Below are 19204 nucleotides of genomic sequence, written 5' to 3' on the forward strand. Positions count from 1 at the left end.
ATACTTTACACATTATGCCACACAATAATGCCCATCCTTTACACATTATGCCACACAATAATGCATGGCCTTTAGACATTATGCTGCTTTCCCCTCCCTCCCCCCTCCCATTTACCCCAGTAGCCTCTTACCTAGCTGTGTACCTCTAGCAGCCCTCGCCTACAGCAGGTGTCGGCACTCTGTTCAAATATGCCGCCACTCACGAGTCAATCAGAGCTCGCAGACCAGCAGCCGCTGCTGATTGGCTGCTGGTCCATGAACTCTGATTGGCTCGCAACCGGTGCCTGTTTGAATTGCAGGAGCGTGGTCTCTCTCTGCAGGACAGCTGGGTCAGGTTCTGGCTTTGGGGCTCGGGCTGTGCTGCACTTCAGTGCAGTGCCCTGGTCCGATGGGCGCTTGGTGTAAGGCGGCAATTATGGGAGGAGTGGCTGCTGGTGGGCATGCGCAAAGAATGCCCTGCAGCGCCACGGCCATCTTCCTTGTCCCCTGTAGCCAGAATGAGCTTCTGTTCAGAAGCTCATTCTGACCTGTCTCTGGCTGTCACCTGACAGTCTGACTACTCCACTGCCTGATTGGAGCTAAGCTCCAATCGCGGTAGCGGTGGAGGGGACTGCAGAGCTATGACATGCCCCTAGTCATTCCTGATGCCCTAGGCATTTGCTTAGAATGCCTATGCCTATGCCTAGGGCCGGCTCTGATAGTACACATCACCTGGCTGGAAGTGCTCGCAGTACTTGCGGTAGGGTATGGTCAACCACAAGCGCTCCATTCGCTTCCGATGCTACCCGATGCTACCGATGGTTGCATACACTTCCTGGAGATGATATGCGCAAGTGGGCGTCTTAAGACAGGCTGGTGGGCATCTGCATACACAGAGCGATCGCATGCCAAGACATAGTGGGCGTGCTAATGCCTTGCTGGGCACTTGCCTGCCTTTGCCAGATTTGCAGACGCTGGGTGCGTGCGAACGCATCTAGCGAGTGGGTCTGAATCAAGCCCTGAATCCGGTGCATATACACACCGTTGATAACAGCTGCGGCTCCCTCCTGAGACCACAGGAGAGATGCAGACGGGAGGAAAAGGACGTTCTCCCCTCTGAGTGCAACAGCCCTCGCTAATGGAAGCGGTATGAAATACCGCCGGCCGCATGGCCAGGAATTCGAATCACGGCAGCAGCAGGCAGACAAATGAAGAGATCCCGGCAGCGGCAGCCCGACAGCGCTGGAAATCCTGATCATCCGTAGGTGAGTAGTTACTAACCTAACCCCCCTAACCCCCTAACCCTAACCTCCCCCCCTGTGCCTAACCCTAATCCCCCCTCTAAGTGCCTAAACCTAACCCCCCCTTCCCTGCTGCCTAAACCTAAGTCCCCTGGGGTGGTGCCTAACCCTAGCCTCCCCCGGGGGTGCCTAACCCTCCCTCCCCCTATCCTAACCTTAACCCTCCCGGGGGGGGTGCCTAACCCTAAGTCCCCCCCGGGAGCCCTAAACCTAACCCTCCCACCCCCACGGCTCTCCGCTTGCAGCACCCAGCGTCGGAAAAATGACAGGCGTCTAGATTTAGACGCCTGTCATTTAACCCTCGCCGGGATAAAGCAGTCGGGAAGCCGGCTGTCGGGCTTACGTCAGCCAGCTTCCCGATTGCATCCCCTCGCTAATAACATCCCCGCATTACAGGCAAGTGACAGTCACTAAAGCTGAGGAGAACGGGGCGGAAAGGGAAACAGTACCAAGTGGCTACAACGGGAACCCGCTGCCCGCATTTGTCACCAATACCCATACACCGCGGCTGCACACAATCAAACAACAGTGATTGGAGCTGACAAGAGGAATGGGATAAAAGTGGAATTAGTCACCAGACTGGCCGCAAGGGGGACACGCTGCCTGTATGGAGATTGTACCAACTCCGGGACATGATACAGATATTGACAGTGTCACCCAACTACTACCATCTGCCAGCACATAGGAAAGGCCAACCTACCCTAACTGCGGGACGCTGCTGGGTAAATACAAACACCTCAATCAGAAGTAGGAGTCGAATCCGAGCAGGGGACATACGTCAAGGCCTAATAGGACCAGGTACATATGGGAGGTACTCTCTGAAGGAGCAACCTACACCCACCAATATATATTGTGACAAGAATCACATAGACCACAGTAAAATCCATCAGAAGTTTATTTTCTCACCACAGGCAGATTTACAGGTCAGTGCAGTGTTCACAGGCAAGATGTTACAGCAGGTACACAGAATCTTCCATACAGCAACACAGTTCTTTTAGTGGACCCTCAGGTCCAGGATCCTTAACACTAGTTACCCCCAGGCCTATAACCTGGGTGACTAATTCACTGTCAGGATCATTGTGGATTTGCACTAATACAACTTTACAGACAGATAACAGGTGCTGCTAATTAGCCTTGCTTGTGGCTTACAAGTGATCCCAGGAAAACCTGGACTGGATCTCATTACCATGTTGTTTATTGCTCCATCTCTGCACAAATCTGCTGCTCCACATTAATTTAATTTGAAAGCATGCTGTCCCTGTCACAATATATAATTTTATTTTTTTTATTTTAAAGTTGGAGCATTGTGTCTCCAGTTGATTAAATAGAATTAAACAGAACATTAGAGAACATTTATGGTGCAAACACACAGTATACACTGTATAAATATATACACACTTCACTATAGCAGAAATGATATTCACTGTGCCAGCACAGGAGTGCAAGGCAGATGTTCACTGTGTAGGTTTGGTAATACTTGCAGTTAGTAGAAACAATAATTAAAGTTCCACAAAAACGTAGTATACTGGGAACAGACACGGCTGTGCATATGCAGAGCAGGAGACCAGAACAATGATAAACATGGAACAGACCAGGCAACAACACAAGGTATAAGCTATCACCGGCAGGGAATGCTGGGAGTGAATGCAATATAACAGGAAGAGGAACCAATGCAACCATCCTCTTAATTGCAATACAGCTGAACTGCATACACACTGATAGCTAGGTCACAGACTGGCTGCAGCTGAATGCTTCCACAATATTGACAGCTTCCCTACTGCCTAGCAACAGGCAGGACTAGAAAGTGCTAAGACTGTCAGAAATCCTGGTAGCGGATCGTAACAGCCCTCCCTCTACAGTGTGATGTTCTTGCTCAGCCACACGCCCTCGGTGAACGGGAGACACCGCCCATGGAAATCAGCACTGTTCTCAGACAGGTGTACCATGGTGAGGAAGCTCAACAGGAAGCAGAGGAAATACTAGGTACATTGTGCAAAAAGAACATTGCTCAATGCCATGTTTGGCAGCTAGGGAGGGGTGGGCATGGCGACTGCAAAAATATGCACAGATGCCCCAGCCCCAGGGACATGCTGCTGATAAAGCTTAAGGTAGCTGCAATACAAATCTCTCATCCATGATCTTCCTGCCCATCCCAGCACATCCCAGTGGTCGGGCCCCAGCCAGCTGTGGGGGTTGCAGTGACATGGTGGTGACACTCGTGAGATGCAGAAGGCAGGAGAGAGAAGCAGGGGGTTGTGGTGAGATGCTGGGTACTGAGGTGACATGGCATAAATTGTTATAAGATGCAGGTGACGCTAGTGTATATATTTTCATCAGGACATAATGTCCTGATGAAAATTCTGATTGTGGAATTGAAACGTTGACAAAGACTTGCGGAGTATCCGTGTCATTTTTCTAGTTAACCACTTGAGTGCCGCCTGCCATCGTTACCTTTATTTTATATATATATATATATATATATATATATATATAAACTTCAAAGGTGCGGCACTTCTATTCCTTATCTCTTTGAGGGCACCGGCTGCAGCTACATCAAGTGTGTCATTGCGAGTGCCAGGCCTATTGTGATTGTCTATATATATATATATATATATATATACATACATACAGCGGGTAGAATAAGTATTGAACACATCACCATTTTTCTCAGCAAATATATTTGTAATGGGGCTATTGTAATAAATTTTCACCAAATGTCAGCAACAACCCATGCAATCCACACATGCAAAGAAATCAAACCATAGATGTCAATAAATTAAGATGTGTGTAATAATGTGAAATGACACAGGGAAAAAGTATTGAACACACTTACTCAAATTTATTTAATACTTCATACAAAAGCCTTTTTTGGTAATGACAGCTTCAAGATGCCTCCTGTATGGAGAAACTAGTCGCATACATTGCTCAGATGTGATTTTGGCCCATTCTTCATCGTGGCCGTTTTTTTGTGTGACACCTTGGCAATGAGACACCTCTTTATAGTTGGGACTGAACCAGTTTATATTGATTTACACTGACAAGGGGCAGGATTGCTTTCTAATTACTCTTAGATTTCAGCTGGTGTCTTGGCTTTCCATTTCTTTTTGCACCTCCCTTTCTTCATGTGTTCAATACTTCTTTCTTGTGTCATTTCTCATTATTACACATAACTTTAAGGACATCTATGGTCTGATTTTGTTGCATGTGTGGATTGAATGGGTTGTTGCTGACATTTGGTGAAAATGTAATTACAATAGCCCCATTACAAATATATTTACTGAGAAAAATGTTCATGTGTTCAATACTTATTTTACCCGCTGTAACGGGCATTACAAAGTACATAACCAAAAATGTGACTTACAGTACAATAAAATACAATACAATGCAGGACAAGGACATGGATAATATGCATTGATACATTGGTGGCCTCAACACCCAAATAAGCAACAGAGCATAAGCAACCAAGTGTTAGGTGTCCTAGTGGTGAGTAAGAAGCAGATGAAAATAAAGTAAGGAGAAGCACAAGAGGGTAGAGGGCCCTGCTTGCAAGAGCTTACATTCTCAAGGGGAGGGGCAGACAGACAGGCATGATACAGATGGGGAAGATAGGGAGCATGTAGCAGCAAGTTAGGATGAGAGCTGGAAAGCATTGATGAAGTAGTGGGTCTTGAGAGCCCGTTTGAAGGATTGTAGAGCGGTGGAGAGTCTGATAGGGAGAGGAAGAAAGTTCCAAATGTGGGGAGCAGCACGGGCAAAATCTTGGAGGCGGGAGTGAGAGGAAGAAATAAGTTGGCATGAGAGGTGGTATGCATTTGTTCAATGAAGAGGACGGACAGGAGAGTGAAGGGAGATGAGGTCAGAGATGTAAATGGTAGAGGAGTGTGTGAGGGCTTTGTAAGCGAGTGTGAGAAACTTGAATTGGGTTCTGAAGGGGAAGGGGAGCCAGTGGAGGTCTTGTAAGAGAGGGGAGGCAGATGTAGAGCATTTGGAAAGAAAGATGAGTCAAACGGCAACATTGAGGACAGACTGGAGAGGAGAGAGATGGGAGTTGGGGAGGCCAGATAGGAGGAGGTTACAGTAATGCAATCTGGAGATGACCAGTTGTAGGGGTTTAGTAGCATCCTAGGAGAGAAAGGGTCTGATCCTGAAAATATGTTTTAGATGGAAACGACAGGACTGTGAGAAGATGATCATATCAGTCTTAGACATATTAAGTTTAAGAAATCGCTGGGACATCCAGGAAGATATAGCAGAGAAACAGTTGGAGATACGAGTGAGGAGAGAGGGAGAGATGTCAGGGGAGGAAAGGTAGATCTTAGTGTCATCAGCATAGAGATGATAATGGAGGTCAAAAGAGCTGATGAGTTCACCTCGATAGGACATATAGAGGGAGAAAAGGAGTGGTCCAAGAACAGAACCTTGGGGAACACCTACTGTGAGAGGATGTGGGGGGGAAGATAAGCCATGAGAGGAGACAGAGAAGGATCAGTCAGAGAGGTAGTAGGATAGCCAGGAGAGGGCAGTATCATGTAGACCAAGGGAGTGAAGGATTTGCAGCAGGAGAGGGTGGTTGACAGTGTCAAAAGCAGCAGAGAGGTCAAGGAGAATGAGCAGTGAGTAGTGGCCTTTGGATTTGGCAGCAAGGAGGTCATTGCTGACTTTAGTGAGGGCAGTTTCAGTGGACTAGAGAGAAAGGAAGCCAGACTGAAAAGGGTCAAGGAGGGAGTGGGAGGAAAGAAAGGTGGTAAGGCAGTTGTAAACAATATGCACAAGGAGTTTGGATGCAAAATGGAGGAGAGAGATGGGTCGGTAGTTGGCGAGAGTGTTAGGATCAAGGGTAGGTTTTTTAAGAATGGGGGGACAAGGGCATGTTTGAATGCAGAAGGGTCAGTGCCAGATGAGAGGGAGAGATTGAGGAGGTGGGCAAGTTGTGAACAGGCACAAGAAGAGAGGTAGCAAAGGAGACCTGAAGGGAGAGGGTCAAGGGGGAGGTGAAAGGGGGGGAGGACTGGTGGGATATGATATCCTGACATATGGAATCAATTTTAGATGTAAAGTAGGTAGCAAAGTCAAGGGCAGAGAGCAAGGAGGGAAGTCAAGGAGGGGGTGGGCAGAGGAGGGAGTTCAGGGTGGTGAAGAGACACTGGGGATTTGAGGACTGGGAGGAGATGAGGTACTTGAAATATGACTGTTTAGAGAGGGAAAGGGCAGCACTGTTGGATGAGAGCATAAATTTGAAATGGAGAAAATCTGCCTTAGAGCGTGACCTTCTCCACTGTCGCTCAGCAGTTCATGAACACTTTTACAGATATCTGGTGCATTTCAAATGCCAGGGTTGAAGTGTGGATCTGCGAGGGTGAGTAGTCATTGCCGGAGCAAGAGAGTCAAGAGCAGAAGTAAAGGAGGCACTGTATAGGGAATTGGCTTGTTCAGGGCAGGAGAGAGAGAGCAAAGGGGAGAGAAACGAGTCAAGTAGGGAAGAAAAAGAAACTTTGTCAATAGCCTCAATGTTATGCCTAGTGATAGTTGCCTTAGGAGGTAGAAAAGGGGAAGGAGAGAGGGATAAGTTAAAAGAGATAAGGTGATGGTCAGAGAGGGGGAATGGGGTATTGGAATAATCAGAATATCACAACAGTGAGTGAAGACCAGATCAAGCGAATACCCACTCACATGGGAGGGTGAGGAGGTCCATTGGGAGAGACCAAAAGACGATATGAAGGTAAGGAGTTTGGAAGCAGAAGATTAAGTGGGGATATCAATTGGAATATTGAAGTCACCTAGGATAATGGAGGGAAGGTCTGAGGAGAGAAAGTGAGGGAGCCAGGAAGCAAAGTTGTCAAGGAATTTGGAGGGAGGGCCAGGGGGATGGTAAATGATAGCTACTCGCAGGTATACTGGTTGGAAGAGGTGTATAGCATGAACCTCAAATGTAGAGAATGTAAGGGATGGTTCAGGGGGTATAAGTTGGTAGGTGTAACCAGGGGATAGAAGGACCCCAACCCCACCACCATGGTGAACCCCGGGCCATGGGGTATGAGAGAAGGTGAGGCCCCCAGAGGAGAAAGCTGCAGCAGAAGTGGTGTCAGAAGGTGAAATTCAGATTTCAGTAATGGATAGGAGATGCAAGTTGTTGGAGATGAAAAGGTCATGGGTGGGAACCAGTTTATTACAGACTGATCTGGCATTCCAGATGGCACAGGATAAAGGGACAGTGTTTGTGGGAGTAACGATATTGGATCAGAACCTCTATACACACCTTCCTATACCTTCTAATATCCTGCCTATACCTTCTAAGGATGATGCTAATTTGCGTACGCAGTCATACAGTAAATAAAGACTTAGACCTGGAATCTATGGTTCCAAAGCACAAGTATTATTCAAGTAAAAGTACAGTCAGTTACACGCAATTGATCCAGACACAATTTAGGCGCAAAGGAATTATACAGACCCAAGTACAGTATACATACGCAGCGCTTCCGGTACCAGATGTTAGGCATCAGCAAGAAACCCCTCAGTCAGCATTCAGCAAGAAGACTAAAGACCCAGTGTTGGAGCACACATATTTATACCCCCCAGGAATAGGCAAAACAATAGAGACGTTTGTTGCTGATGCTATTGGTTCCCAAGGGGAATCCATCTGTTACGGAGCATTTAACAGGCTGGTTCAAATAGACTCACTCAGCCTCTAGTAACTGGGGGTCTCTCCCTTCCCGCCCCCTGTAACATCCTCACAGTTAATACATTTTGTTGCTTGAAGTCTCTGCGGTCCATAACTCAAGAATGCATGATGCGATCTCCCCACCGATTACACTGGAATACTGTGGAAAGAGTACGCATCAGTACGAAACCAAACACGGCTTGTTTAGCATGTATAAAACCTTAGTTACCAAATATCTTTATTTCACACTGTTTATATTAACTGAACAAACTTAAATCTTATACCTTAACGCTAATGGAACCTTGTAAGTGAATATGTAATGTGTGAGAGTACGGGGTTTGATATGAAGACTCTAGTTAACTGGGGACAGATGCGTGCGCATTTAGCTACTAAACTGTGTTTTCATTCGGGGTCTTAAGCATAATGTGTGTATGTGAAATGGTGAAAGATGCAATCGCATGATGCTAATAATTGTGCATTCGCTACTGGGCGTCATGTTAGTAGCTCAATTGTGCGTATTGTGCAGTGTCTATGCATGAGATTCCATCCATGATGGACTTAACATATTTATATATATATATATACATATACATACATACACACACACACACACATATCATTCCTCACTCACAGTTTCAGACTGCAATGCAAATGTGTTACCTCCAGCTGTGAAGCTAGGGCCATTCTGTCTGGGTGTGAAACTAAAACCTGTTTAGGATTCAGACAAATCCAATTGTGTAGATCAATGCCTGGATTATATTACAATTGCCACAACTATACTTGTCTGCATACAGGGATTCCCAATTTGTATGTAAAACACTCACAGTTTCTGGTGCATTGTCTATTCTATTTACTTTTTCGCATGAGGCTGTTCTTCTAGTTGCCCTTGGTAGATTATCAAAAACATTGCCATCTGTTCTTAGCTCATGAGTTGTAACTTAAAGTGACGCTGGTCGCAAAATGGCGTCTTGCAGATTCTTCTTTCTAAAATGGAGTCTAGCTGCCATTCGCAAGATGGCATTGCGCACGCTTCAATTTTAAACTGATCTTGTCTCAGCCAATTATCCACCCTTTGATAGCGAACAACATGCTATCACAATCTGCTATTAGAATTTAATTTAGGCTTACATTTACATATTATATAGTGTTATTGTGGGATGGCACAAGGTGGTTCTTAATCCATCAATAATGTGTCTCTGGATGGGGACATAAAACTACTATTATACGCACACCGCGGATCTTGGAAGATCATGTGAAAGGTGTGGGAATGCACCAGTCTTATAAAAGCAGTCTTGAAGGGGATTTTAGACTTTACATTATCTGACGTGTTTTAAAAATAACATTTCAATAATACATTCTATGCATGGCTAAATATAATACATTAAATGATGGTGTTTCCTAGCTCAGGGTTGTAATGCAGTTCTGTATTTACCTCGGTATTCATACTGGCCACCATCATAATTTCATTCTTTCGTTTTACTCTATTTTTACATTTTCCACACTTCAACACAATAGGAACACACCGGACACATATGCCAATTACTATGATGACAATTAGTATAAAGATCAAGAATTTGCCTATGCTGGCGATCACTTCCTGGACCCATTCCCCTAGACCTGAGAACCATTTCACTGGGTTCAGCCATGAAACCCATCCTTCTATCTTTTCTCCTACTTCAGCCACTGAAGCGTTATGGTCCTTACGAAACTCCCATTTTAGCTGCAGAATTTCATCCATCTTCTGGTCTATCACCTCCTTGGGGTCGCTTGTATCATTGGTGACATAGGTGCAACATTTTACTCCGAACTGGGTGGCCAGTGTTACGCAATACCCTCCAGTAACAGCAGTTAAATAATTCAGCACTAGTCTGTGTTGTACCAATTCTTTCTTGTACGCTTGCAATTCTCTCCCTGTATACCTGAATGTGTCATCGTACATCTCGGTGATATTATCTATCAATTTAGCAAGTTCCTGGATATATCTAAAATTTACCCCAAGCAATCCTGGTGGGATCCAATGCGACTAAAACTTGAAAGCCAGTTGTCTCACTGATTAACTGAGTGGTTTTATGTATGTCACCAGGTATCATATTTCTTTTGCCTCTGTGTTCATATTGTGTGTGAAGATAGGGTGACGGTGTGTTTTTATGTATACCCAGCATTTCAACATGTGTGAGGGTCATAATTTCTGGGACTACTCTTCCCAGGTAACACAAACCTTCGGAACTCGGGGAGAGCCATTTATACGCTTTTCTTCCACATATGAAATATACATTATCAGGGAGAACATAAGGAATGATATGCATCATTATCATTAAGCACATTTCCCTTGCAAACAATCCTATTTCTGGGTCTTCCATCTGATACATGCAAGTTTCTGGCTGTATTATTGTAGCACAATAACCATTTGGCACCTTACCAATGATTTCTTTGGTGGAACTGAATGTATACCGATACCTAAAATGTTTCCCACCAGACTTAATGGAGCACAGCAGATCATGGTTTATGGATTCATTATCAGCTCTTTGTGAGAAGGTCATCGTCTGATTATTCCCCATCACTTCCCAACTCCCGGGTTTATTGGGGTTGGTTATGTTTAAACACAAAAGTGATCTATCTACTTGGAATTGATAGAGTTTGAAATGAGGTGGTTTGGATGAGAGGAATTTTCCATCCAATGTTTTCCCTTTTTGTAATTCTAAAATTTCCGTGATATTCAGTGGAAATGGCACCAACCCTACATTATGCTGTCCCTGTGGCACATGTGAACACACCCAGCAATCAGTTTGATTTAACACTTTGCCTACCATACTATGATAATCCTCTAAAGGATACCCACCCCAGTACGGGCTATATTTAGGTTGGCATCGTTGGATACAGTGCTCATCAACTAGGGACCCACAAAGCTCACAAATACAGGAATCTTCAGATGATAAACCTCCACACCTTCCCCAAGTATCTGGAATGATAGTTCTCTTAACAATAACAGTACTAAGGTTGGTCAGACACTCCCCTGATTGGCATTGCACTCCTCCTGACTCCACTCCATCAGCACTGCCATCAGCTCCCATTTCCTTAATCGGTCTCCCATCACAGAAACTGGATACTCCCGAACCGACCAAGATGGTGAACACTCTAAAAGAGAATATGAAAATGAACACAGCAGGCCCATTCATTGTCACAACTAGACCTGCAGATTTCTTTCTGTTCAGGTATCTCACTATACCCTGTTCAATCCTCCCGGAACAAGCTCACGAGCAACAGGTCCACACTATCAGCCTTGTCTCTGACTTGTTTCTCCACTGGTTGATTGACCTTTTTGCAGTGAGTGGAATGGACCCAGGTATCTCTCTCGGCCACCTTCAAAGATGTAGTACTCGTCAGCAGCACCTGATATGGACCTTCCCACCTATAAGTCAAGCATCCTGAACGCAAGAAATTTCTGATCATTACATATTCTCCTGGTTCAACATCATGACAGTTAGTTTCAGGCATATCATTAGACAACAATTTCAGTTTCTGCTGCTGTTGTTTCAACTGCTTACTCATTGATATAAGATACTTTACAGTTACCTCGTTGTTACCCTTCAGGTCTTCCTGTGGACTTATAATCAAATGAGGTTGCCTACTGAACAATATTTCAAATGGGGACAGATTCAGAGGAGGTCTAGGACCAAAGGTAACGCTTCTGGCCATCCTAGTCCAGTCTCAGGTATGATATTACTTAGCTTATTTTTAATAGTCCCGTTCATCCTCTCTACCTTGGCACTGGCTTGCGGTCGGTAGGGGGTATGAAGTCGGCTATTAATACCCATCAGCTTACACATATTTTGAAAAACATCACCTGTGAAATGAGTACCCCTATCACTCTCGATGATTTTAGGGATACCGTACCTGCATACAAATTCCTGAACTATTTTCTTGGCAGTAAATGCAGCAGTATTAGTGGCCGCTGGGTAGGCCTCAACACAGTTAGAAAATACATCTGTGCACACTAATACATACTTAAGGTTCCTGCAGGGTGGTAATTGGATGAAATCAATTTGTATCACCTGGAAAGGTCCATCAGTCGGTGGAATGTGGGACGGTTCGGTAGGGATCGCTTTCCCTATGTTCTTTCTCAAGCAGGTCAGACAGGACATTGCTATCTTTTCTGCTTGTGAAGAAAAACCTGGTGCGCACCAGTATGCCCTCACCAACTTGCACATACCCTGTTTACCCAGATGAGTCAGACCGTGTGCTGCCTCAGCCAGGCTGGGGTAATATGCCTTGGGGGCTACTGGCTCACCATGTCCGTCCCTCCAGAGCCCAGAGGACTCTTGCCCACATCCCTTGGACTTCCAAATGGATTTTTCCTGAATTGAACACAAATTTTGCATCTCAATTAATTTCAGCATATCAATTGTTTGGAATGACATAATTGTTTCAGTTGGAGAAAACATTTTTAACCCTGCTGCCCATTTTGCAGCTTTATCAGCTCTGTTGTTGCCCAGTGACACCGGGTCATCCTCACATGTATGGGCTTTGCATTTAATTACTGCCACCGCTTTGGGCAGTTGGATTGCTTCTAAAAGATGTTTTATGTGTCGGGAATGTGCAACTGGTGTACCTGCTGCTGTCATAAAATTTCTCAGACGCCATAGAGCCCCAAAATCGTGCACCACCCCGAACGCATACCTCGAGTCAGTGTAAATGTTAGCAGATTTGCCTGCTGCTAGTTCACACGCTCTAGTTAGTGCTACTAACTCTGCCACCTGGGCTGAGTGAGGAGGACCAAGAGGTTTAGCTTCTATGATGTCTGTGTCATTTACAACAGCATACCCTGTACATAATTCACCTGTGTCTGTTTGTCTATGACAACTCCCATCCGTACAAAAGGTCACATCCACATTCCCTAAAGGTGTGTCATGTCTGTCAGGTCTAGCAGTAAAGGTCTGATTCAGATATGTCATACAATCGTGCGTATCATTATGTCTGCCGAACTCACCTCCCGCCAGCAACTCTTCTCCTTCCACCCTTTGTACATCATGTTGAACATATGGTAGGTATGTTGCTGGATTCAGCGTACTGCAACGTTTAACAGTAATATTTGCAGGAGCGATTAGAGCTAGTTCCCATTTGGTGAACCTAGCCGAGGAGACGTGTCTGGTTTGAGCTGAGTTCAACAGAGCAGATACAGCATGGGGAGTGCAGACAATCATATTATGGCCCAATACTACGTCCTCACTTTTACTCACCAGTAGAGCGGTAGCTGCTACACTTCTCAAACAGGTGGGGAGTGATCTTGCCACAGTGTCCAATTTGGCACTGTAGTATGCTATGGGCCTACTGGCATCACCATGTTTTTATGTAAGGACACCTGCAGCACAACCATCGGCTTCCGTACAATACAAATCAAAAGGTTTTTCATAATCAGGTATTCCCAATGCAGGAGCATTGGTCAGACTATCCTTAAGATTAAGGAAAGCCTGTTCTGATTCCTCTGTGTGTATGACACAATCGGGCTTTGAGGAAGAGACTTATTCCTGTAAAGGTAAGGCCAAAATAGAAAAACCTGGTATCCACATTCTACAGTATCCACACATTCCCAAGAAGGTATGAATTTGCTGTTGATTCTGTGGCAGTGTCATGTTTTGTATGGCCTGGATTCTACCTGTTGTAAGATGTCATAACCCCTGGGTTAGGCAGTGTCCCAAATATTTTACTCTGGATATGCACGGCTGTAGTTTGTCCTTAGCCACCTTGTGTCCTGTATGCGAGAGATGAAGTAACAAAAGTTTAGTATCATTCAAACATGACATAAACGAGTCAGAACATAGCAATAAATCATCCACATATTGAATTAGAACAGATTGGCAGGTTGAAAAGATTGTAAACAGTCGTGCAATGCCTGGGAGAAGATACTGGGGCTGTCTATGAAACCTTGGGGTAACCGTGTCCATGTGTATTGTAAACCTCTGTATGTAAATGCGAATAGATACTGACAGTCAGGATGGAGAGGCACAGAGAAGAAAGCAGAACAGAGGTCAATGACAGTGAAATGGGTTGTATTTGGTGGAATCTATATCAAAATGACAGCTGGATTTGGCACTACAGGGAATTGGCTCTCTACTACCTTATTAACACCTCTAAGGTCTTGTACCATCCTATAACCCCTCTCACCACTCTTCTTTACTGGGAAGATGGGACTGTTGGCTACACTAGCTGTATGAACTAAAATTCCCTGTTGCAATAATCGCTCAATTATTGGAAAAACCCCTAATTCTACCTCCTGTTTTAGTGGGTACTGGGGAATTTTTGGAGGTTGCCTACCGCTTTTTAAATTGACCATTACGGGGCTTACGTTTGCCATTAATCCAGTGTCCTGTCTATCTTTAGTCCAAAGGGAGTCTGGAATTAGGGACAACATTTAATTTATCTGAGATGGATTTTCATTTAAACTTGTAGAGTGATACATTATCCTTTGGGTGGTGTCCAACATATCCCGCACCTCGTGTGCCACTCTCTCTGGGATGTCTAAAAATACACCATCAGGGGTGCAATATATGACACATCCCATCTTACATAACAAGTCTCTACCCAGAAGGTTAGTAGGAGCCGCAGCAGCCAGGAGAAAAGAATGCCTGGTATGCAACGGCCCAATAGTAACCTCTGTGTACTTTGTTAAAGGATAATGTTCCACTTTACCTGTTACACCCATGGTTGGTACTGTCTCGTTGGTCACCTGTAAATTAACGGGAGATTTTATCACTGACCTGGTCGCCCCTGTGTCTACAAGAAAAGGATATTCAGTACCAGCTACATCAACCATCATAACCGGTACTTCCCTAGTACTTCCCGTTAACCTGACTATCTGTAGACTACAGGTATGACCTGACCCCTAGCGTTGGCTACCATTCTAAAATAAAGCATTTACGGCTACAATTGGAGCTGGTGCCTGCTGAACATTTGCTGGCCTCTGTGCATATCCCTTATGGGGATATCCAGTTCTTCCCTGATGTGGGGTTCCTACTCTTTTTACTGTACAGTTTCTACTTAAGTGTCCTGGTTGTTTACAGTTAAAACATGTTCGTGTATCAGGTGAAGACGTGTTGTTGTGAAGTTTGAGCAGGGGATAAAGGTGGTGGATATGGGTAAGGATAGGGAGGGTAAGGGTATTGTGGGGGATAAGAAGTTTGTGAGTAGTATGGGACCTGTGGTTGTGACGGGTTAGTGGGATAGAGTTGTGCTTGTTTATGTGTGGGGTTAGTGAGGGCACATATTTGTTCAGGTGTGAGTGTGTGTGCAAGTGCAAGTTTGTCTGTTGGCTGTGATGTTACCGTCATTCCCTCCAGAGCTTGGATACTGACAGCCATTAGTTTTTCACTCTGGGCTTCTCTCTTCTTGGAGATGTTTTTATCATGTTCGATGGCGGTTTCTATGAGGGTATCTATTGTGAGTCCCCGCCAGCCAGGCTGTGAGGTCTGAACCCGGGTTTTTAAACTCTCCTTCAGACCTTCCACGAGTATCGTGACTATCATTCCCCTGTGGTGAGTGCTATCTTTAATATCCTCTATCTCAGTGTACTGGGTGATAGCCTGCAGAGCCTGGTCGCAATAATCTTCTGCAGATTCACTCTCCTTCTGCTTAATGGTGAAAAGTTTGTTCCAGTTAACTTACTGGAAAATATATACCCAATTGAGTTACAATGTGGGAAATGTTACCTTGGTTTACTTGGTCTGTTAAGGGAACGTCACCATCCAATACACAATCCGTGATAAATTTTGTCACGTCAGTATTGCGTGGTAGACAGGCCCTTAACACCACACGCCAATCTTTATTAGTGGGTTCATGTGAACTACCCAAATTTCTCAAAAATCTTTGACATTTGGCTAACTCATTTTTGGGATCGGGGAAATCATTTATGATGGAATTTAGTTCTGCTCTTGTCCAAGGACAATGCATTACTACTTCCCTCGTGGGCACTATACCATTCACATCTGCATTTCCATTTGGAACAGTTATTGTCCGAATGGGATGCAGACCGGTAGCGCTGCAACCTTTGACCTGGTTACCTGGCTGGGGGTTTAGTCTGCTGCTGCTGCGTATGGTATGAACAACTTCCTCTACGGGTGCAGAGGGCATTAACACTTCCCTTGCTGTTACCGATGGAGATGGCGGCACCACTCGTGATTGTGTGATGCAGCATCTATCATTTGTACAGCATGGGAAATGGCAGACATTACAATAGGCTCATCATCCACATCATGAACATGTTCTTTATAGTTGCTTAAGAGAGGGTACAAGTTGCTTGTTACATTTTTATGGGTATTTTTGGTAACTGTACTTGCACCTCCATCCACATAAGGTGGGGGAGGTGAGCGTGAACTGCTGGCAATACTCTCCACGATGCTACCTTGCCGCACGGGCGCGCCATTTTGTGGCTCGCCCGTTTTGCAATTCAGCGTTGCAGATGTATTTTCTGGCAATGTGCTCACAACGCTAGATTGCATCGTTTGCACATTCTTAAGCCACGCATCCCCTTCATGCTGCCACAGTTTTAAACATTCAAAATATTTGACCTTTTTCACTCTGGAGCGCGTCAGACCGATGTGATCCCTGACGTTATCTAACACATTTTTATCAAAACTACCAATTCTGGGAAATGGTCTAACACTCTTCATCATCATTTTAAACCATACATCACAATACCTTATTGCATAAGTACCGTACTTAGTATGCATAATACGACGAGCCGATCTGATCGGCGCCTCCATTAGCAGCACATCATTGTCTTACATCTCTACTGTTTGCGTGGCTCCCATTCTGAGACAAAATCCTAGGCTTTTCAATAAAGATTTAAACTGGTGAAAGACAATCAAGATACTTTCACTTACCTGTGGACGATTTAAGTTGGCGGCGCCCACACACCTGGATAAGATTTGAAAAAGGCAACTTCCACACCCGGATAAGATTTAGTTAGGCAACTTCCACACCTATGGAAGATTATATGTCGGCCACTTCCACGCACCTCTCTACAACAAAGACAACATGTACACCTGCTACTGTGTATAGAACGGTAAAGCTGCTTACCGAGCGACTAGCACTTAGCCCTTAAAGGTCATACGGTACCTTTAACTGTAGGGAACAAGCTACCCCTACCAACAAAACACTCACTGTTACACACTTTTTCCTGCGCAGAAAAATACACGTTAACCCAGATATTGGTAATAATTAAAAAAATGTAAACCTCAACGGCTTTGTTCAAACACGTGGCAGCACAACCGGAAGTACGTATACGCTATTGTGCGACCAGTCGCATACACAATAATGCGACTACCACACAACCGTATGACAACCTTTAGCTGTGTACACAAAAGTACATCTTTGCTATGCGCAAACCTGCGACTTAGCCGCATGCTCAGTACTGCGGCACCCCTTTAAATGTAAGGTTCTATCAACAGAGGAAAACAAACTTTTTCCTCTCTTGTCCCTGGATTCTAGTCAACTTCCTTGATTCACACGGAGATGGATAGCGATCTTTCAGAACAAAGCGGTTGCAGGCAAACCCTGCATGTGGCCACTCCACCCTTTGCTAAAATATCGATAGCCGTATGTACCGTGTGAGCAGTTAAGTGACTTCACTACGAGCCCCCAACTAACGATATTGGATTAGAACCTCTATACGCACCTTCCTATACCTTCTGATATCCTGCCTATACCTTCTAAGGATGATGCTAATTTGCGTACGCAGTCATAGAGTAAATAAAGTCTTAGACCTGGAATCTGTGGTTCCAAAGCACAAGTATTATTCAAGTAAAAGTACAGTCAGTTACACGCAATTGATCCGGACACAATTTAGGCGCAAAGGAATTATACAGACCCAAGTACAGTATACATACGCAGCGCTTCCGGTACCAGATGTTAGGCATCAGCAAGAAACCCCTCAGTCAGCATTCAGCAAGAAGACTAAAGACCCAGTGTTGGAGCACACATATTTATACCCCCCAGGAATAGGCAAAACAATAGAGATGTTTGTTGCTGATGCTATTGGTTCCCAAGGGGAATCCATCTGTTATGGAGCATTTAACAGGCTGGTTCAAATAGACTCACCCAGCCTCTAACAACTGGGGGTCTCTCCCTTCCCGCCCCCTGTAACATCCTAACAGTTAATACATTTTGTTGCTTGAAGTCTCTGCGGTCCATAACTCGAGAATGCATGATGCGATCTCCCCACTGATTACACCAGAATACTGTGGAAAGAATACGCATCAGTACGAAACCAAACACGGCTTGTTTAGCATGTATAAAACCTTAGTTACCAAATATCTTTATTTCACAGCGTTTATATTAACTGAACAAACTTAAATCTTATACCTTAACGCTAATGGAACCTTGTAGGTGAATATGTAATGTGTGAGAGTACGGGGTTTGATATGAAGACGCTAGTTAACTGGGGACAGATGCATGCGCATGTAGCTACTAAACAGTGTTTTCCTTCGGGGTCTTAAGCATAATGTGTGTATGTGAAATGGTGAAAGATGCAATCGCATGATGCTAATAATTGTGAATTCGCTACTGGGCGTCATGTTAGCAGCTCAATTGTGCGTAATGTGCGGTGTTTATGCATGAGATTCCATCCATGATGGACTTAACATATTTATATATATATATATATATATATACATATACATACATACACACACACATATCATTCCTCACTCACAGTTTCAGACTGCAATGCAAATGTGTTACCTCCAGCTGTGAAGCTAGGGCCATTCTGTCTGGGTATGAAACTAAAACCTGTTTAGGATTCAGACAAATCCAATTGTGTAGATCAATGCCTGGATTATATTACAATTGCCACAACTATACTTGTATTTGTGTGTAAAACACTCAAAGTTTCTGGTGTTTTACACTATTCTATTTACTTTTTCGCATGAGGCTGTTCTTCTAGTTGCCCTTGGTAGATTATCAAAAACATTGCCACCTGTTCTTAGCTCATGAGTTGTAACTTAAAGTAACGCTGGTCGCAAAATGGCGTCTTGCAGATTCTTGTTTCTAAAATGGAGTCTAGCTGCCATTCGCAAGATGGCGTCGCACACGCTTCAATTTTAAACTGATCTTGTCTCAGCCAATTATCCAGCTTTGACAGGAGAGATGTGAATGAGATTTTCAGGATTACTGTAACAAGTATGTGGGATTCATTTTGGGTGCTGAGATGAATAGAGTGGAGAGATTGTACGGGCACCAGTGTTGGGAAGGGAACCTTTAGGTGGTGAGTAGG

This window comes from Taudactylus pleione, unplaced genomic scaffold (assembly GCF_031769625.1).
Source record: "Taudactylus pleione unplaced genomic scaffold, aTauple2 ptg000977l, whole genome shotgun sequence".
NCBI lineage: Eukaryota > Metazoa > Chordata > Amphibia > Anura > Myobatrachidae > Taudactylus > Taudactylus pleione.